Below are 23007 nucleotides of genomic sequence, written 5' to 3'. Positions count from 1 at the left end.
GAGATAGACCCTCAGATCTATGGCCGACTGATCTTTGATAAGGCCCCCAAAGTCACTGAACTGAGTCATAATGGTCTTTTCAACAAATGGGGCTGGGAGAGTTGGATATCCATATCCAAAAGAATGAAAGAGGACCCCTACCTCACCCCCTACACAAAAATTAACTCAAAATGGACCAAAGATCTCAATATAAAAGAAAGTACCATAAAACTCCTAGAAGATAATGTAGGAAAACATCTTCAAGACCTTGTATTAGGCGGCCACTTCCTAGACTTTACACCCAAAGCACAAGCAACAAAAGAGAAAATAGATAAATGGGAACTTCTCAAGCTTAGAAGTTTCTGCACCTCAAAGGAATTTCTCAAAAAGTTAAAGAGGCAGCCAACTCAATGGGAAAAAATTTTTGGAAACCATGTATCTGACAAAAGACTGATATCTTGCATATACAAAGAAATCCTACAACTCAATGACAATAGTACAGACAGCCCAATTATAAAATGGGCAAAAGATATGAAAAGACAGTTCTCTGAAGAGGAAATACAAATGGCCAAGAAACACATGAAAAAATGTTCAGCTTCACTAGCTATTAGAGAGATGCAAATTAAAACCACAATGAGATACCATCTAACACCGGTTAGAATGGCTGCCATTAAACAAACAGGAAACTACAAATGCTGGAGGGGATGTGGAGAAATTGGAACTCTTATTCATTGTTGGTGGGACTGTATAATGGTTCAGCCACTCTGGAAGTCAGTCTGGCAGTTCCTTAGAAAACTAGATATAGAGTTACCATTCGATCCAGCGATTGCACTTCTCGGTATATACCCGGAAGATCGGAAAGCAGTGACACGAACAGATATGTGCACACCAGTGTGCATAGCAGCATTATTCACAATTGCCAAGAGATGGAAACAACCCAAATGTCCTTCAACAGATGAGTGGATAAATAAAATGTGGTATATACACACGATGGAATACTACGCGGCAGTAAGAAGGAACGATCTCGTGAAACATATGACAACATGGATGAAGCTTGAAGACATAATGCTGAGCGAAATAAGCCAGGCACAAAAAGAGAAATATTATATGCTACCACTAATGTGAACTTTGAAAAATGTAAAACAAATGGTTTATAATGTAGAATGTAGGGGAACTAGCAGTAGAGAGCAATTAAGGAAGGGGGAACAATATTCCAAGAAGAACAGATAAGCTATTTAACGTTCTGGGGATGCCCAGGAATGACTATGGTCTGTTAATTTCTGATGGATATAGTAGGAACAAGTTCACAGAAAGGTTGCTATATTATGTAACTTTCTTGGGGTAAAGTAGGAACATGTTGGAAGTTAAGCAGTTATCTTAGGTTAGTTGTCTTTTTCTTACTCCCTTGTTATGGTCTCTTTGAAATGTTCTTTTATTGTATGTTTGTTTTCTTTTTAACTTTTTTTTTCATACAGTTGATTTAAAAAATAAGGGAAAGTTAAAAAAAAAAAAAAAGAAAGAAAGAAAAACAAGGAAAAAAAATGATGTAGTGCCCCCTTGAGGAGCCCGTGGAGAATGCAGGGGTATTCGCCTACCCCACCTCCATGGTTGCTAACATGACCACAGACATAGGGAACTGGTGGTTCGATGGGTTGAGCCCTCTACCATAAGTTTTACCCTTGGGAAAACGGTTGCTGCAAAGGAGAGGCTAGGCTTCCCTATATTTGTGCCTAAGAGTCTCCTCCTGAATGCCTCTTTGTTGCTCAGATGTGGCCCTCTCTCTCTGGCTAAGCCAACTTGAAAGGTGAAATCACTGCCCTCCCCCCTACGTGGGATCAGACACCCAGGGGAGTGAATCTCCCTGGCAACGTGGACTATGACTCCCGGGGAGGAATGTAGACCCGGCATCGTGGGACGGAGAACATCTTCTTGACCAAAAGGGGGATGTGAAAGGAAATGAAATAAGCTTCAGTGGCAGAGAGATTCCAAAACGAGCCGAGAGGTCACTCTGGTGGGCACTCTTACGCACACTTTAGACAACCCTTTTTAGGTTCTAAAGAATTGGGGTAGCTGGTGGTGGATACCTGAAACTATCAAACTACAACCCAGAACCCATGAATCTCGAAGACAGTTGTATAAAAATGTAGCTTATGAGGGGTGTCAATGGGATTGGGAAAGCCATAAGGACCACACTCCACTTTGTCTAGTTTATGGATGGATGAGTAGAAAAATAGGGGAAGGAAACAAACAGACAAAGGTACCCAGTGTTCTTTTTTACTTCAATTGCTCTTTTTCACTCTAATTATTATTCTTGTTATTTTTGTGTGTGTGGTAATGAAGGTGTCAGGGATTGATTTAGGTGATGAATGTACAACTATGTAATGGTACTGGAAACAATCGAAAGTACGATTTGTTTTGTATGACTGCATGGTATGTGAATATATCTCAATAAAAAAAAAATTTCAAAAAAAACCAACCAAACAAACAAACAAACAAAAAAGAACAGATAGGGAAAAGAATGGAAAATATGAGCAGCATCTCAGGGAATTGAATGACAACACGAAGCATATGAATATACATGTCATGGGTGTTACAGAAGGAGAAGGGAAGGGAAAAGGGGCATAAACAATAATGGAGGAAACAATCACTGAAAATTTTCCATTTCTTATGAAAGACGTAAAATTTCAGATCCAAGAAGCACAGCGTATCCCAAACAGAACAGACCCAAGTAGATCTACTCCAAGACACTTAATAATCAGATTACCAGATGTCAAAGACAAAGAGAGAATTCTGAAAGCAGCAAGAGAAAAGTGATACATCACATACAAGGGAAGCTTGATAAGACTATGTGTGGATTTCTCAGCAGAAGCCATGGAGGCAAGAAGACAGTGGTATGATATATTTAAGATACTGAAAGAGAAAAACTGCCAACCAAGAACTGTATATCCAGCAAAAATGTCCTTCAAAAATGAGGGAGAGTTGAAAATATTTTCAGACAAACAGACACTATGAGAGTTTTTTAACAAGAGATATGCTCTACAAGAAATAGTAAAGGGAACACTATGGGCAGATAGGAAAAGACAGAAGAGAGAGCTTCAGAGAAGAGTGTAGAAATGAAGACTAACAATGAAGGTAAAAAGAGAGAAATAAATAAATAAAAATAAAATAAGATATGACATATAAAATCCAAAAGACAAAATGGTAGACAATTGACAGTATGTTGATTGAAATTAGTGAGAAACAAAAGGACAAATACTGTATGGTCTCACTAATATGAACTAACATTAATGGGTGAACCTTGAAAGTTAAAGTTGAGATTATAGGTTATCAGGAAATAGAAAGAGGGTAGAGATCAGGCATCTGATGCTGAAGGAGTACAGAATGTTCAACAGGATTGATTGTATAGATCCAGAAATAGATAGCACAATACATCCCAGAGTAATTTGGGCAGAGAATAAAAAGTATTTGCAAAGCCCCCTTGAGGGACTGGGAGAAAATGTAGAAATATTAAACTTCCCCAGCTGGAGAATTCCTAATATTCTCGCAGGCAATGGGGACTACCAGTTTAGTAGGCTGAGCCCTCGATCTTGGGGGTTTGCCCTTATGAAGCTTGTTACTGCAAAGGGGAGGCTAAGTCTACTTATAATTGTCCCTAAGAGTCACACCCAGAGAACTTCTTTTGCTGCTCAGATGCGGTCTCTCTAAGCCAACTTGGCAGGTAAACTCACTGCCCTCCCTGCTACATGGGACATGACTCCCAGGGATGTAAATCTCCCCGGCAAAATGGGAAGTGACTCCCAGTGATGAGCCTGGACTGGGCTTTGTAGGATTGAGAAAGACTTCCTGACCAAAGGGGGGAAGAAAAATGAAACAAAACAAAGTTTCAGTGGCTGATAGATTTCAAATGGAGTGGAGAGGTCATTCTGGAGGTAACTCTTACGCATTAGATAGATATCCCTTCCCTTTTTTAGTATTTGGTTTATTAGAACAGCTAGAAGGAAATATCTGAAACTGCTGAACTGTGATCCAGTATCCTTGATTCTTGAAGACAATGTGTGACTGTATAGCTTTGGTGTGACGGTGCAATTTTGCAAACCCATGGCTCACACTTCCTTCACCCAGTGTATGGACAAATGAGTGGAAAAATGGAGATAGGGAGAAGATGAATGGTGTGGGGGGAAGAGGGGTGTGGGATGTTTTGGGTGTTTACCTTTTATTTTTATTCTTATTTTTATTTTTTGTAGTAATGAAAGTGTTCAAAAATTGGTTGTGGTGGTAGGTGTACAACTACATGATGGTGCTATGAACAACTGCTGTACACTCTGGATGATTATATGGTATGCGAATATATTTCAATGAAATTGCATTAAAAAATGAATCTATGGATATTAGAAATCAGATCAGTGTTACCTGGAGTTGTGGGGATTGACATAAGAAACTTTCTGGGGTGGTGGAAATTTTCTGTATCTTGATTGGATTAAGGTTAATGAGGGTATATATTTGTCATAATTCATTAGAATGATTACTTAAAATCTGTGCATTTTATTGTATGAAAGCTGTACCTCAATAAAGTAACTTAACAATTTAAAAAAAAGAACGTATCCTATGTATTTAAATTTTGAGTCATATAGCAAAATATAGCATGGGTTTTACCTTAGGCAAAAATATAATTTTCCCTTTGGTGGAAAAATGGAAATGTCAACTTGTCAAATACCGCAACTAAAATATAAATCATCTAAAGTTAAACAGAACAATAGAAAAAATATAACAAAGTTAAACAGAACATGAAAAATATTCTAGAAATTGTATATCATATATAAACATATTTTTTCTTGCTATGAAAATTAAATTTTTACCCTATAAACTGAAGAGTACAGAATAGGGTTGAGTGTTTTGGCTTTGATGAATGTTTGCCTAGCATATACCTGGCAATTTACTGGGCCCTGGTTATAAAAAGATGAATAAGACATTGCTTCGGATGTCAAAGATGTCCCACCTGAGGTAGGACCAGACAGGTAACACAAATATATTGTTCAGTGTCTGGTGTATAGCAGGAGTGCTCACTAAATTTATTTTGATGAAAAAATTTTTTAAAAAAATTTAAAAGTACCTTAAAAAACAAACAAAAATATTTTAGAGAGAAAAAAATATAAAGTATTATCAGAAGCCTTATGGTTTTGGTCAAGGTGGAATAACAGTGACTGGATTTATGACACAACCAAGAAATCGAGCAAAATATTTGAAACAGTGATTTACAAAATACTGGTATCAGGCAATGAAGGGTAGTAATCACTGAAAGGCAAAAAAACAAAAACAGGGTAAGTCCTACAATTACCTCAGTTTACCGCCTTGAGGGTTCCTTGCAATAGCACACAGAGGGGGAAATCGAGGTGAAGCCAAGTAGATTTCCTGAGTAGATTTCCTGACAGAACTGACAGTAGGGGAAGGCCAAAGCAGCTAGAGTTCATAGGACAGAGTACTGGAGAGGAATGAGAGATGCACAGAGAAATGACACCGGAGATGCACAGAGGCTGATCTGCACTGATTAGTGCACTCATACTCAGCTGAATACATGCAAAGCATGTGCACATCTGAGGCTGGGGAAATAATGACTTGAAAAGACTAAAGGTAACAGTGCCCGGCATACTCACATGGCCAAGAATAGTGCTTGCTTTTACCAAAAAGACTGAAACACTTTCTGATTCACAGGTATTGGGTGGAGGACACAATAGGAATAATTAGCTCCAGAAGGAACACTGCTCTGGACTATCAAATCATAAAAGACAAATTCAAAAGTATCACTGTTTAAAAATAACTTAACTGCATTCCAGAATAAAGCTTGAGAATATTCATAAGAATGCAAAAATATCCAAACCAAGAAGGTAAAATTCACAATGCTTGGCATCCTATCAAAAATCAGCAGGCATGCAAAGAAGCATAAAAACACTTCCTAAAATGAAGAAAAAAAGCAATCAAATGAAAGAGACCTACAACTGACACAGGTTTTAGAATTAGCCAACAAGTACATTAAAAGTTATTATGGAACGTGCGGCAGAAAAATCTGCGAGAAGGCGGTGGGAAAAGACTGCGGTGCTGCACCCCCTTGTGCAGTCTTTATAAATAGGTTAGGCGAGGAACTACTCGGGCTATGGCGTCAAACTCAACTAAGTCTTTTCTGGCAGATGCTGGCTATGGCGAGCAGGAATGGGATGCTAACTCTGCCCTAATGGAATTAGACAAAGGTCTAAGATCTGGCAAACTTGGTGAACAATGTGAAGCAGTTGTTCGCTTTCCCAGGCTCTTTCAGAAGTATCCATTCCCTATTCTCATCAGTTCTGCATTCCTAAAGTTAGCTGATGTTTTCAGAGTTGGGAACAATTTCCTGCGGCTGTGTTCTTTTTTTTTTTTTTTTTTTTTTTAGATTTTTTTTTTTTTAATCTTCATTTTATTGGGATATATTCACATACCACGCAGTAATACAGAACGGATCGTGCATTCGATTGTTCACAGTGCCATTGCATAGTTGTGCATTCATCACCTGGATCGGTCCCTGACACCTTCATTGGCACACACACGAAAATAACAAGAATGATAATTAAAGTGAAGAGAAGCAATTGGAGTAAAAAAGAACACTGGGAAAAAAAAAAGTTATGACTATTCCATATGTTTAGTCAGTTAAGGTGCATGGAAATTATATAAAAACTACAATATCTAAGACAAAAAATATACCAGATGGGATTAATGACTGACTAGACATGCAGAAGAAAAGATTAGTGGAATTGAAGACATCACAATAGAAGCTGCTCAAAGTAAAATTCAGAGAAAAAAGAGAAAAACATTTAAAGCAATACTGGTTGTATGTTTTCAAACTGGATGAAAAATATAAATGAACCATCCAACAGAGAAAAAACATACACTATGAACAGAGGAACAGAAGGTTTCTCATTTTTAATGCAAGCAAGAAGACAGCAAGCAATATCTTGGAAACAAATTGTCAACGTAGTATTCTATGCACAGCAAAAACATATGTATATTTTAAATTTTTATTGCAGTAACTGATATAGACACATTCAAGGATATAGTTCTGTAGTATTAATTATATTTACAATATTGTGGTAACAGCACCAACATCCATTATCCCTTTTTTATCACCTAAAACAGAAACCACCCATTCATTAAGCTATAACTCTCTCTTCCCGCCCCACTTCTGCCCCAGTAACCTATTACTTTTTTGTAAATTTAACGTTTGATTTTGAAAGACTTTCAAACTTATAGGACAGTTACAAAAATAATACAAACACCATACAGAGAACTCCAACATACCCCACAGACACCCAGACACCCAGATCCACCAATTTTAACATTTTGTCACATTTGCCTTATCATTTTTTATCTATCTACCTATTATCTATCCATCCATCCACCCATCCATTTTCTGAGCACTTGAGTGTAGGTTTTATACATCTTGCTCCCTAAACACTTAATATTGTCATGTGCATTTCCCAAGAACAAGGATTTCACTTATGTAACCACCTGAAGTGCAGCTATCAAGTTTAATAAATTTAACATTGATATAAAGCTTACAATCTATATTTCAGTTTTTTCATATATCCCAATAATGTCCCTAGGATATTTTCTCCTCCCTTGCTAGATCCCATCCAGGATCACGTATTGTGTTTAACTGTCATTGTCTCTCTAGTTGATCTTTTTTTTTTTTTTAATTGTGGGAACATACATACAACATAAACTTTCCCATCTCAGCCACACCCAAGCATAGCATTCATTGGAATCAATTATATTCACAATACTGCAATACCCTCACCACCTTCCATTATTAAAACTTTTCCATCTTCCCAAACAGAAACCCTACACCTACTGTGCATTAATTACCCATTCCCCCTGTCCTTCACTCCTGGCAACTTGTACTCTAATTTCTGTCTGGATGAGCTCAGCAAGAATATTTTTAAAAATAAGGACCTTTCCAGGCATACAAAAGCTGAGAGAATTAATCACCAGTAGACCTGCACTATAAAAAATGTTCAAGGATGTCATTCAGGCAGATGGAAATCTGGATCTAAACAAAGAAATGAAGAGCACTGGAAATTATAACTACTTGGGTAAATATGTAAGATTTTTTCTTATTTAAATCTCTTTAAAAGATGATTAACTGTTTAAAAGTAATAACAATATATTGTGGAGCCAATAACATTTATATATATAAGTAAAATGCATGACAATAATAAAGTCCAGGAGAGGAGAAGTGGAAGTATACTACTGTAAGATTCTCATATGTGAAGTGGTATGGCATTGTTTTAAGGTAAACTGACAAGTTAAAGATGTATATTATAATCCCTAAAGCAACCACTAAAATAATAAAACAGAGAGTTATAGCTAATAAGCCAACAAAGGAGATAAAATGGGATCATCATAAAAAATACTTGATTAACCAAAAAGAAGGCAGAAAAAGAGGCAAAAGGTAACAAAGAATGGATGGGACAAATACAAATCAAATAGCAAGATAATAGACTCAAACCTAACCATATCAAATAATTGCATTAGACAGACATGGTCTAAACACCCTAATTAAAAGACATATTGTCAGATTAGATAACAAGACCCAATTATATGTGGCCTACAAGAAACATACTTTAAACATAAAGACATGAATATGTTAAAAGTGAAAAGATGGAAAAGGTATACCATGCTAAACCTAGTCAAAAGAAAGTTGGAGTGGCTATATTAATGTGACAAAATATATTTCAAAGCATAGAATATAGCCAGGGATAAAGAAGGTCATTTCACAATAAAAGGGTAAATTAAACTCATAAATAGGACATGAGAATCTTAATCATTTATGTACCTAATAACAAAGCTTCAAATTAAATGAAGCAAGAAATGATAGGACTGCAAGGAAAAAAGACAAATCCACAATTATAGGCTAAGATTTCCTTAACACTTTCTCAATAATGGATAGTACAAGGAGACATAAAATCAGTAAATATATAGAAGATTTGAACAACACTACCAATCAAGTTGACCTAATTGACACTGAGGAACACTTCAGCCAAGGAAACAATTAAAATTTCCTAACAAAATAATTATAAATTAAGTTCAGCAATCTACTAAAAAGATTGCACATCAAGTTCAATAGTTGCAGGAAAAGCGTTTCATAAAATGTTATTTATGATAAAAACTCTTAATAAACTAGGAATTGAAGAGAACATCTTAAACCTGATATAGAATATCTACTGAAACTTTATAGCAAATATTCAAGCTCAGTGATCAAACTTTAAGTGAAAGGTCTCACTATTGCTTCAATTTAATATTATACCACAGGTCCTTGCCAGACAGAAAAAAAAGAAAAAGAGATAAAATATATAATGTTTGAAAAGTAAGGTAAAAATTTTTATTATTACTGGATGATATGAGTGTCAAACAGAAAGATGAAAAGCATATACAAATTATTAGAATTAAAGTTTACAATATTAATAGATAAATTTACTGCATTTCTGTATATTAGAAAAAAAGCAGTTAGAAAATGTAATTTAAAAAGATGCCATTTCATTATTCACAATTTGCAATGGATGGAGGTGGTGTAAGGGTACATTTACTGATGAAGAAGGGTGAACTATGGTGTATAAATATAATGGACTATTGAGCGGCTGCAGGAAAGAATGCAGTCATGTGGCATGCAACAAGGTACATGAACCTTAAGGACATTAAGTTGAGTGAAACAAGCCAGAAACAAAAGGATAAATAATACATGGTCACACTACTATAAGCTAACTATAATGAGCAAACTCTGAGAATTGAATTCGAGAGCATAGGTTATCAGGGGATAAAAAGTGGGCAGACATTGGGCAATTGATGATTAAGGAGTACAGAATGTTCAAATAAGGCTCATTATAAAGGTTCCTAGATTGTAAGTTCTTACAGCAGTCACATCTATTCTTGAGTTTTAACTGTTAATTCTAAATTCTGAGATGCTATGCTCTTTGTGTATAACCTGGTAGTTCCCTGGAACATTCGGTATCTGTGTGACACCTGAGACTCAGGGTTCTGTAGCTCTGAAAGTCAGCATTACACCATACAGCAATTGTCAGAGAAGCTGAAAAAGGGATCAGACTTCAATTAGAGATACGTATGAAATGGACCTGGTTAGGTCTAAAGTAAATCAGAATACAGGGCAAAGGATGATATTATCTGCATTTTAAAACTTCAACTTCTGTGTGAGACCAAAGGAAGAGATGTTTATTTGGTCCAAAATTTAAATTTTCTGTAGCACTATCTAATTTATCCTGTTTGGTCAGTTTATTTAATCAAACTAATTACATGGAACCTAGAATAGGGAATGAGATCTTATTATTCTGTATAGGTAAATGTAATACCCAGATACATCCCAGGTTATTTTGGGCAGAAAATAAAATGTATTTGCAAGGTCCCCTTGAGGGACTGGGGAAAAATTTGGAACTATTAAACTTCCACACCTGGGGAATTCCTGATATTCTCTCAAGCATTAGGGACTCCCAATTTAATAAGCCAAGCCCTCAATCTTGAGGCTTGCCCATATGAAATTTGTTTCTGCAATGGTGAAGCTAGGCCTGCTTGTAGTTATGCCCAAGAGCTACCCCCAGAGAGCTTCTTTTATTGCTCAGATGTGGCCTCTCTCTCTAAGCCAACTCTGCAAATAAACTTACTACCTTTCCCCCTATGTATGACATGAGTCCAGGAGTGTAAGTCTCCCTGGCAACGTGGGATATGACTCCCAGGGATGAGCCTGGCCCTGGCATCGTGGGACTGGGAATGCCTTCTTGACCAAAAGGGGGAAAAGAAATGAAACAAAATAAAGTTTCAGTAGGTAAAAGATTGCAAAGAGAGTTGAGAAGTCATTCTGGAGGTTACTCTTAGGCAAGCTTTAGTCAAATACTGCAAACTACTACAGGATGCCATGTTCCAAGCAACAGTATTCCTGAAAACCCTAGGGAGTGCACTGGGCTCTAAGTCTCTATAAAAGTTTTTCTTTGTAAGTTTATTTTTTCAGAAACAAGGCCTCCAGATTGATCCAATGCCAGATAAGCCCTGAAACCCAGAGGTACCAGTTTCTCCAAGAACATCAACAAGTTTCATTCCTTTACCCCATAAGAGGTTAAAATGGTCACTGCCTGGATATTCCTGAAGATTGAGAAAATGATCAAATGAGAGGGAGGAGGTGTAACTGAGAAATTAGGATTTAACAAATGACTGTGACTACTGACTGACTATATAGATTCTTCTTGTATATTGTTTTAGAATAGCCAGAAGGAAATACCAGAAGTTGTTGAACTGTAATCCAGCAGCCCTGATGTTTGATAATGATTGTATAACTATATACCAAAAAAAGGGGGTGGGGGGGAGAAAAGAAAAAAAGAAAAGAAAAAAAAAAAAGTCAGTTGCCCATGTTTGTATGGATCTATTTCTAGATGTTTTGTTCTGTTTGTTCTGTTTCACTGATCTATTATATATATCTCTGACAATACTACACTGTGTTAGTTAACCTACCTGTACTGTGAGTCTTAAAATTGTAGAGTATACAACACTAGTGGTCAATAAGGTGGTGGTGGGGTAAGGGGTATGGGATGTTTGCGGTTTTCTTTTTTCTTTTTATTTCTTTTTCTGGAGTAATGTAAATGTTCTAAAAATGATCATGGTGATGAATGCACAACTATGTGATATACTGTGAATCAATGACTATAAACTTTGAATGCACTGTATGGTCTGTTAACATATCTCAATAAAATTACATTAGAAAAAGGATTTGAGGTGAAATAAAGGATGAAAAGCAAATAGGAAAAAAAAAAAAATCATCACCCTGATCAGTTGCCTCATCAGCTGCATGAATATGGGTAATGTAGTTGCAAAATGTGGAAATCTATGATTTAGCCTATTGTATTTCCTCATTACATATATTTGTGTGTATGTGTGTTAGCATTTGATAAATGCTATTAATTTGCAGGGAAAAGACAAAAAAATGCCATTTATAATAACAACAACAACAAAAAACCAGGGTAGCTATGATTAAGTCTAACAAAAGTTATGTAACACCTTTATGGAAAAAATCATAAAATGTTATTAAGAGACAATAAAGTTCTAAACAATTTAAGAAACATATCAAAAATGGATAGAAAGACTTGTAAAATGTCAGCTCTAAATTAATCTATAGCTCTAATGTAATTTTTTTTTTTTTTTTTTTGAGCCTTTTTATTTTTATTTTTTTTTTTCATACAAAACAAATTGTACTTTCGATTGTTTACAGTACCATTACATAGTTGTATATTCATCACCTAAATCAATCCCTGACACCTTCATTAGCACACACACAAAAATAACAAGAATAATAATTAGAGTGAAAAAGAGCAATTGAAGTAAAAAAGAACACTAGGTACCTTTGTCTGTTTGTTTGCTTCCCCTACTTTTCTACACATCGATCCATAAACTAGACAAAGTGGAGTTTGGTCCTTATGGCATTCCCAATCCCACTGTCACCCCTCATAAGCTACATTTTTATACAACTGTCTTCGAGATTCATGGGTTCTGGGTTGTAGTTTAATAGTTTCAGGTATCCACCACCAGCTACCCCAATTCTTTAGAACCTAAAAAAGGTTGTCTAAAGTGTGCGTAAGAGTGCCCACCAGAGTGATCTCTCGGCTCGTTTTGGAATCTCTCTGCCACTGAAGCTTATTTCATTTCCTTTCACATCCCCCTTTTGGTCAAGAAGATGTTCTCCATCCCACGATGCCGGGTCTACATTCCTCCCCGGGAGTCATATTCCACGTTGCCAGGGAGATTCACTTCCCTGGGTGTCTGATCCCACGTAGGGGGGAGGGCAGTGATTTCACCTTTCAACTTGGCTTAGCCAGAGAGAGAGGGCCACATCTGAGCAACAAAGAGGCATTCAGGAGGAGACTCTTAGGCACAAATACAGGGAGGCCTAGCCTCTAATGTAATTTTAATCATATACTGACTAATCATGGAAGTTAATAAAGTGATTTCAAAATTACCTGGAAAAGCAAAGGGCAAACAGGCATGGCATTCCTAGGAAGAAGAACACAGCACGGGAACTTGCCTTGGCAGATACTGAGATTTATTATAAAACGTTAATTAAGACTATGTCATGCTGTTGTATAAATAGGCAAATAAATGAACAGAAAAGAGATCCTGAACAGATCCATGTATTTATGGAAAACTGATGTGTATAAAAAGGAGCTATTTTAAATTAGTTGGAAAGGACTAAATAAATGGTCTACCAGTAAGTGGTTATTATATGGAAAAAAAAAAAGTTTTTAATCTCATACCATTCAGGAAAATAGATTTCAGATAGATTAAAGACCTACCTAGAAATGAAAGGCAAAATTATTAAACTTCTTAAGAGAACATGAACATATCTTTATGGCCTCATGTTGAGGGATGATTTCTTTGACAAGATACAAAAAAAGGACAAACCATAAAGTAAATGATTAAAGTTACAGTCGTAATTAATAAATTACAGTAATAATAATTAAAAAAAATGAAGCAAAATAATTCATAAATGATTAACGAAATTGACTACATTAAAATTGAGAACTTATGTTCATCAAGAGAAACCAGAAAGAGATGGAAAAAACAACCACAAACTAGGAAGAGATATCTGCAACACCTATATTTCTCAAAGGACTCATGTTCAGAATATATTGAAAACTCTTATAACTCAATGAGAAATTCAGGGTTTAAAAATTCAAAAAATTTTAATACCAAAAGTTAGCAAGATGTGAAGCAATGGAAACTCTCACACACTGTTGTAAGAGTGTAAATTTACAATACCATGCTGGAAAATAATTTGTCATAAGCTGGTAAAGTTGAAGTTCCATGTACTCTTGACCCAGCAATTCCATTCCTATGTATTCATCCAAGAGAAATTCTTAACAAGTGCATCAGGAGACATGTAAAAGAATGGTTGTTACAACAGTTTTTAGTTACAACATTGTTTCGATGCTCTCAACATGAAAACAATGCCAATATCCTTCAGCAATAGAATGGACTCACAGCAGTAAAAATTTTGAAACCACAACTACACACATCAACACAGATGAAGATATTATGAGCAGTTTGCTCAAAAAATATTTATTGTATCAATGAATAAACAGGATGATTCCAATTACATAAATGTCAAAATCAGGCAAAACTCAACACACCTATAGGGTAAAACTGTACGGAAAAGTAGGAGAATGACTAATACCAAACTCAGGAGGGTGGCTCTAAGGGAGAGGAAAAGTAGATGCATTTGAGGTGGAACTCACAAAGACTTCAACGTTAATGTTCTTATTTACTAACCTGGGTGTTTGGTACTTGGGTGTTGTTCTGGTTTGCTAATGCTGCTGGAATGCAAAACACCAGAGATGGATTAGCTTTTAAAAAAGGGGGGTTATTTGGTTACAAAGTTAGTCTTAAGGCCATATGAATCCAAGGTAAGGCATCAACACAGGGTACCTTCACTGAAGGATGGCCGATGGCGTCCGAAAACCTCTGTTAGCTGGGAAGGCATGTGGCTGGCATCTGCTTGCTCCCAGGTTGTGCTTCAAAGTGACACTCTCCAAGATGTCAGTGTCAGCTTCCAACGGCTGTCTTCAACATGTGTCTCTCAGCTGCAATTCCTCTCTCAGCAACTATGCGTTCTTCAAAGTGTCCCTCTTGACTGTAGCAAGCTCGCTCCTTCTGTCTGAGCTTATATAGTGCTCCAGTAAACTAATCAAGGCCCACACTGAATGGGTGGGGCCACACCTCCATGGCAATTATCTAATCAGAGTTATCACCTACAGTTGGGTGGGTTACATCTCCATGGAAACACTTGAAGAATTACAATCCAATCAACCCTAATATGTCTGCCCACGCAAGATTGTATCAAAGATAATGGTGTTTTGGGGGACATAATACATTCAAACTGGCACAGGTGGTTATTTCATTATTCTTTAAGCAATACATATGTTGTAAATACTATATATGTCACATACACACACACACACACACAAACAAGAGTCACACAATGACTAGTAGAAAATAATGCCAAGTTGAGATGAAGAATGGCTAGCGATTAGCAAGATTTACATACTAGCTAAGTATTTCCTTATCACATACTAGCATGATATGTTCAACTCAAATTTGTGCCTTGGCAAAAATACAAATTATTATATACCATGGATATTACTTTCAAATAATCAACACATAGAATGTAAAATCTGTAATTGTCAACAGTGTTAACTTTCTATCAAAAATTCCTTAGATAATAATAAACCCTCAATGAAATCTGATAGAGCTGGGTATGATTATATTTTAAATTCCATTTGCAAAAGCAATCATTTTATTATCTGGAATATTTAGAAATTATTGTTGTTTTTTTAAATACATATTTAATTTTAGATGGCTGCAACTGAGATAATAAAGACATGCAGAAAATGAATAATGTTCCCTAAGGATTTTCCTGACTTGTACCAGAAGTTGTTTAAGGAGAAAAGAAACTTAAGGATGGGAATCTGGAACTGTTTTTTTGATCTGATTAAGATCCAAAGGCATTCATAGCTCTTTAGCATAGTCAATGGCCTGCAGTGGCAAAAAAAATTACTTAATTTATCATCTCGAGACAACAATAATCAAATGCCTATTGACCAATGAAGGAATGTCATAAACATTTTAGTTCAAATAAGGAGATCAAGGGAGCTAGTCGTTTGTTTCAAAGTGTGCTGGAAAATTTGGAGAGAGATAATGACAAACTCAGAGATTTAAATTCACACCACAACATTCAGGCAAGGGACCAGAAACTTTCTATGACTGCTGCAAAAGAGTAAGATCCTGTAGCTGCAGGGTTGAGATGCCTAAATACCATACCCAAAGTTTAGTATTATAGGTGAATAGTTACAAGACAAATTGAGTTCAGAACCTCACAGAGTCTCTTATGCTAAATTAAAGCATTGATTGGGAAGAAGAATGTGAGGACTTTGTACTTTATCAACTTAGCTAAGGTGGAACTACATTCCCTAGAATTCCCTTCTCTGCATGGTTCTAGGTTGGAGTTGCTTGAGATTTGGAAGGTAGAAGTGAAGCAGCAGCCATGTTTATGCTCAGAGGTCAGCACAGGGTTAGGTGCTGCTGCAGCTTGCATGTTCTATCACTGATCTGCTGCTCACCTTGTTGGTATGGGGCATCAGTCAGGCCTGTAGCTCCTCTAGCAACTGCTGGATCTCCTTTTTCTGTTTCTCTGAATCCTGAGCAAGTACATGCGCAGCTCTGAGGTGAAGGGCATTAATTTCTTCTGTAGGTCAAATGCATCACAAAAGTTGAAGGCTTCGAAGCAGTGAGAGAGACACAAGTTCCAATTCCTTGCTCTCCTCCTCTTCGTATCTATCCTTCCTTCTGCCTGCTCTGCTAACTTAGGGCTCAGCACCAAATGCAGAAAAAACAAAACAAAACAAAAAAAAACAGCCATTCATAGACTAATCACAATTGCCTAGGGTCAAATCCATATAATAAATTATTTTACATCACTCATAATGGTTTTGCTTTTCTGATTTAACCCTAATACTGGGCAGAAATGGGAACCACGGACACTTAAATTCTGTCAAGTCTTATTTGCCAGTAAAAAAAGACTTTTCTTTTTGTCTGAAGATGTTAGTCACCCCTTGCCTGAAGAACCTGAAATGGCCTCCCCTTGGGTAGTTTGCAGTGAACTGCCAATCCTCTTCAGAATTTATTCTAAACCTATAACCAGACTCTAGTTCAGCAGGCTCCAAGGATTCAGTACAAAATGTGATCTGTGAGCAGGTACCATACACACTTAAAAAAATTAAAAAAAAAAAAGCAAGATTTTGCTAAATCTTCTTCACAGAAATCTGAAGAATATATGGGAAAGGATCCTGAAGGTGCTGGATCAGGGTGGAAGGAATATCTTGTTGGATTGAGCCAAATTTATCAATATAGGTATACTAATCAGAGAGTCTGGACACAAAATGGTGGTGGCTCTGAGAGTTTGGTTGGTTAACTGCTTTCTGAGCCCTAAAGTGTATACATAGTAAATGAAGCTAAAATGCAGAACTTCCTTGCTATATTGTAGAGGAAGATATCCAAAGCCTTGAAGATATCAGAATGCTAAAGAACAGTAAAGAGATAAACTAAAATCGTGAGCCATCTGATAGGATGTAATCAGAAGAACAAAGCATCACTTCTGGGATATTCTTGCCAAAGATGTATAACATGAATCTAACCATGAGGAAACATTAGACAAAACCAAATTGAGGGACATTCTACAAAATAACTGGTGTATAATCTTCAAAGGCATCAAGGCCATGAAAATTAAGGAAAGAGGGAAGAACTGTTTTAGATTGGGGGAGATTAAAGACTGATGACAACTAAATGCGATGCTTGATTCCAAATTGGATCTTTTTTGCTATGAAGAACATTATTGGGACAACTGGCAAACTTTGAATTGGGTCTGTGGATTAGATATTGGTAATGTATCAATATTAATTTCTTGATTTTGATGATTGTGATATTTTCCTGATTGTGGGTAAGTAGGACAATGTCCTTGTTTATAAGAAATACACATTAAAATATTTAGAGGTGATGGGCACGATATTGGTAACTTACTCCCAAATGGGGTAAGGACAAAGAAAGTTCTTTGTCCTGCAACTGCAGGGTCCTTCACCCTCAGTAAAATTTCTAGGGGTGCACTGGTCTGGAACACATCAAGATAACCCTTTCCAGGTGAAGAGCATATTGCTGCATCTGTCTCCTCCTCCTACTAAGAACGAGGCACAATGCCTGGTAGGCCTCTTTAGATTTTGGAGACAAAATATATCTCATTTGGGGATGCTACTCTCTATAACTTGAAAAGCTGTATATATGCTGTGTAACTTGAAAAGCTGCCATTTTTTTAGTAGGATCCAGAATAAAAGAAGAGACAGCCACTTGGCCCATATGACCCAGCATCTCCAGCAGTACTTAAAGTGCCTGTGGCAAACAGGGATGCTCTCTGGAGACTTTGGCAAGCCCTTATTGGCAAATCACTGCACATACCTTTTGGAGCAAAGCTATGCCGTTCTCTGCAAATTATTATTCTCTTTTCCAGACGGAACCTCTGGCTTCCTACTGAACCCTTGTAAAGAAAACTTAACTCAGGGCCACCAAGTTATCATGCAACTTGAGCTACCCCTCATGGAATACATGTTTTTTAACCTACCAAGTTATAAAATAAGATGTACACCAAAGCATTCCATCATCAAGAAGAAGTGGTATATACAAAATCAGGCTCAAACAGGTCCTGAAAGGCACAAATTATAAGAGCAAGTGTCCCAAATGTCTATGACTCATATTCCTGCTACAGTGCCTTCTCTCTCTTGACTTATACCTACGGTCTCATGGAGAGTACACTTCCAACTGACTGAGGAAGGAAAAATCTTGGCCTATTTACAGATGGTTCTGCACAGTATGATGACATTAGCTAAAAGTAGACAGTTACAACAATACAGCTCCACTCTGGTGTAGCTACGAAGGACAATAGTGAAGGGAAATACTATAAATAAGAAGAACTTTGAGCAGTGCACTGAGTTGTTAATTCTGTCTAGAAGAGAAGATGGTCAGAGGTATGAATCTACACTGACTTATAGGCAGTAGCTAGATCATCAGGGACTTGGAAGAAACACTGGAAAATTAGTGACCATGAGTTCTGGGGAGAAGGTATGTAGACAGTCCACTAGAAATGGGCACATAGTATGTAGATATTTACATTACCATGAATGCTTTCTGAAGAGCAACCTCAGCAGAGGAGAATAATTAGCTGGGCAAGATGATACATTCTGTGAATGTAAGTCAGTCTCTTTCCATAGCAACCTTGTCCTTACCCAATGGATCCATGAAAAAAGTAGAAGGGACGGAGATTATGAATGAGTAACATAGATTTCCACTCACTATGATTGATATAGTAATAGCATTGCTGAGTGACCAACAGTGAGCCCTAATATGGTACCATTCCCTAGGAAACCCAGCCAGCCACACAAGGTGACTACACAGTAATACTTCCATCATGTAAGAGGCAGCACTATGTTCTCACTGGAATAGATACCTACTCTGGATACAGCTGTGCTTTCTGTACTCACAGTTTTGCCAAAACTACCATCTGTGGACATGCTGAATGCTTTGTTGATTGTCATGGTCTTTAGCACTGCAATGCTTTTGGCCAGGAACTATTTTTACAGTAAATGAAGTAAGACAATGGGTTCATGTTTATGGAATTCTGGTCTTACCATGTCCTGCATCATTCTGAAGTAACTGGCCTTACAGAACTGTGGCCATTTGAAGACCACTACACTTCATGAACCTGAGATAATGACTTCCAGGATGCAGTATGTGCTCTGACTCAGCAATCAGTATATGGTGCTGCTTTTCCCAAAACCAGGGTTCACAGGGTGGAAGTGGGAGTGGCTCCTCTCACTTTTATTCCCTAACTATCAGCTAGCAACCTTTATTTATTTATTTATTTTTTGCTTTCCATCCCCACAACTTTGTGATCTGCTGAATAAGAAGTCTTAGTGCCCAAGAAATGAATGTCCACCTGGGGACATAGCAGGGGTTCCATTACACTGGAAATTTAGGCTACCACCTGGCCATTTTAGGCTCCTTATCCAGTGAACTAAAAGGCAAAGGAGATTACTGTGCCAGATGGGGTGACTGACTGTGACTATCAAGGGGAAAATTAGTTGCTACAACCCAATGGAGATAAGGAGGAATATGTCTAGAATGCAGAAAATCTTCTGGAACTATTAGTACTCTCATGTCCTATAATTAAATTCAAAGGAATACTATACCAATCCAACTCACGTAGGATTGTTTATGGCCCAGACTCTTTAGGAATAATGATTTAGGTCACCCACCAGGCAAGGAATCACAAATAAAATCAGTGTTTGCTGAGGTCAAGAGCTTACTGAACAGGATGTAGAAGAATGCAGTTGTAAATACCAGCTCAAACCATATAATCAGCACAGAAATGAAGACTATATTAATAGTTACGATTATTTCTTCCTTATTTTGATACAAATATGTTTGTGTGAATATTAACCAATTTTTTCCCTTTCCCATTCCCTTACCATCTAACATAAGATGTATTAACAGTAGTCAATCTTATATTTTAGTATTTAAGTTACAGGATACAAAGGGTGAATATGACCCAGCTAGAAGAGGAATGATCATTACTTGAAGATGGATAAAGTGATGCATGGAATTTTACTTCTCTAGCTTTTCCCACAATTGTGTTGGGTGTAATTCCCATAATAAATTCCCTATCCCATCCTATGCATAGTGCTTCTGCTTTCCTGATTGACCCCTAACTGATATAACTACCTAGTGGATCTTCCAGACCTGAAATACCTCAGTGTAACATCTAATAAATCAGATAATCTTAAGAGAAAGGCATGTGGAATAAGAAAGTAATCAAAAAAATATTTTAGATGTTTAAATCTCAATTTATAATTCTTGTTATTTTTGTGTGTGTGCTAATGAAGGTGTCAGGGATTGATTTAGGTGATGAATGTACAACTATGTAATGGTACTGTAAACAATCGAAAGTACAATTTGTTTTGTATGACTGCGTGGTATGTGAATATATCTCAATAAAATGATGATTAAAAAAAAAAATCTCAATTTATAACATCAATTTTAAGAAGATCTATGTAAGCATGGAGTTCATAAACTCTTAAAAGACAAAATAAACAGAAATTAACATAATGAATAATATAATGGAGAACACAATGCTTTGTATTTCTTTATTCTGATAGCAGTACCCTATTCTAATGTTTTCTACATATTCTTCTGAATGGAAAAAAAACATTAGAAAACAGTGTTCTGAGAAGAGAAATAAGTCTTGGTAGACCTATAAGAAGTATATATCTGGGTCATTAAGTTCAGTGCATGGAGGCTAAGCATGCTTCACAAAAATTCCCGTGATGGCCTTTTCCCCTGTTCATTAGCTAAAATGCCTAGTGTTGGACTGTTTTCTAGCTATAATTATTTTTCAGTGATGCAGCACATGTTGCTGTCCTTTAAGCAAAACCCTAAGTCTCATCCTTTTGTGAAGCCTTTATTAAAGACCTTTCCTCTTTTCACCCTGTCCCATATGGCCAGGTGACTCTTTTAGCTTAAAAGGAAGTAATGCTTTAAAGAAATCTCTAAGTAAGAACTCTCTGGGTCAGAGAGGAAAAAGAATGTCAGGGAGACATAAGCACCTCATTGGGTGGATAAAAGACAGTCAGAAAAAGAGAAAACTAACACCTTTCACTTGCAGGAGATAAGTAAAAGGATATATTTTAAATCAATACAAGAGAGAGTTCTAAGGAAGTTAGAATGGGCTGCCTCCAATTGATCATCACTAGAAAGAATTTGTGTAGGTGATTATAAGGGCTAGATTATAAGAGAAAATCCCTTTCAGCCCTGGATGCCTGTGTTCTAAACTTGGATAATAAAAGAGGCTGTTTCTCTGTCAGCCAAAAGGTACAACCTTGGATTAAGTGTAAAACATGTCATCCAGAAGATAGGAAGGATTGCTTAAGATAGGAAGGATTGCTTAAGAAAACTGAGAAAGGTATGTGTATATCAGACCAAAAAGAAAGACATAAGCCCATTAGGGAAGAGTTGGGCACAGGGAGCCCTGCTTAGGCAATCAGCTGTGTTAGGGCTGCTCTACAGGGAAATCCCAGAATATGGAGTCTTGGCCAGACTTTTCTCCCAAGATCAGTAAAACAACTCTCTATATACTATCTGCACCTATAATTACCTGGTCTGCCTGTACACGTTCATTTAATCTCATAACTGATGTAAAACAATTCTCATTACCCTAAAAGAGACTGGCTGATGAATTACTGTGAGGAGGTTATTAGAGAGAAGACTCTTCCATAGCCCATCATTACAAAAAAGATTGTAAACTCTAAGGTGAACCCAGCGAAGCAAGAATGTTTCAAAACTGGTTTAAAAACTCTCCCAAACCAGAGAAGTACCCCTTCTTCTTGACAACTAAAACACCTATGGTAGTTAACAGTTTTACAGGAGAGAAGGAATAACCCACCCACCCACAACTCATGACTACCGAATGACATTTATCTTATGTTCGCAAATAGTCTTCCAGCTCATACTATCTCTTAATCAGTACTAGCTCTTAGCAAGATTATGTATACTTGGGCTGTAGTTAATTGAAAAAGTGAATTTTATAACCATCACAGAAACTGCAGACTTGGATCCATGAACTGAGTGGATCTTCCCCTTTCCAAAGAAAAAATGTGATATGACCGATAATGAAATATGATTCTACTGGCTCTACCAGAAGAATTTTAAATTACAATTTGTGATGTAAAATATTTTCTACTCTATTTCAAGTGTAAACATTTTTTATCAAGAATAGGCAAATATACAGACTAAATAATAATTCCAAGTTGATTTTAGACATGGTAAAACAAACAAGGTTTTTGGTCTATTAACTGATGTCTACATATTACCTTCATCCATGTTGTCCCTCATTATTTAGAAAGTCTTAATTTTAAAAATTCATCTTTGAGAGTCTTTGATGGAATACTGTATGTGATGGGGTCTGCATTTCTATAAAGTTGTCCATTTTATTGTTGAAAAGTTTCAAATGTTAGCTATGACCTACCTCTTCCCAGACTTACTATATCAGAATCAATGATGGGGCCCAGGAATGCACATTTTAAAAATCTGAGAAAAGTTTTAAAAATGTCTAAACCAGATTTTAGGACACATATTTTACAACTCTAGCAACATATCAAATTTACCTGTGGAACATTAAAAAGTACAGCTGCATAAGCTCTAGCTTTGGTGATTTTCATTTATAGGTATGAATACCTGCACTCTAAATATATTAATGACATTACAAGCTGTATGTGAACTTTAAGTTTTACTTTCAAGAAGAGGTCATAAATTGTCATACTATCTATCCACATTATCTTACCTAGAGATTACCATGCA

General features: G+C 36.6%; 1 protein-coding gene across 2 annotated transcripts in view; it reads right to left on the bottom strand.

Annotated features, from left to right (window-relative positions):
- The window catches only part of SBF2 (SET binding factor 2), a 696898-nt gene that overhangs the window by 178184 nt on the left and 495707 nt on the right, over positions 1 to 23007 (bottom strand). The window lies entirely within an intron of this gene.

Source organism: Choloepus didactylus, chromosome 6 (assembly GCF_015220235.1).
Source record: "Choloepus didactylus isolate mChoDid1 chromosome 6, mChoDid1.pri, whole genome shotgun sequence".
NCBI lineage: Eukaryota > Metazoa > Chordata > Mammalia > Pilosa > Megalonychidae > Choloepus > Choloepus didactylus.
The sequence above is the reverse complement of the archived record's forward strand: the minus strand, read 5'-3'. Positions and strand labels throughout refer to the sequence as shown.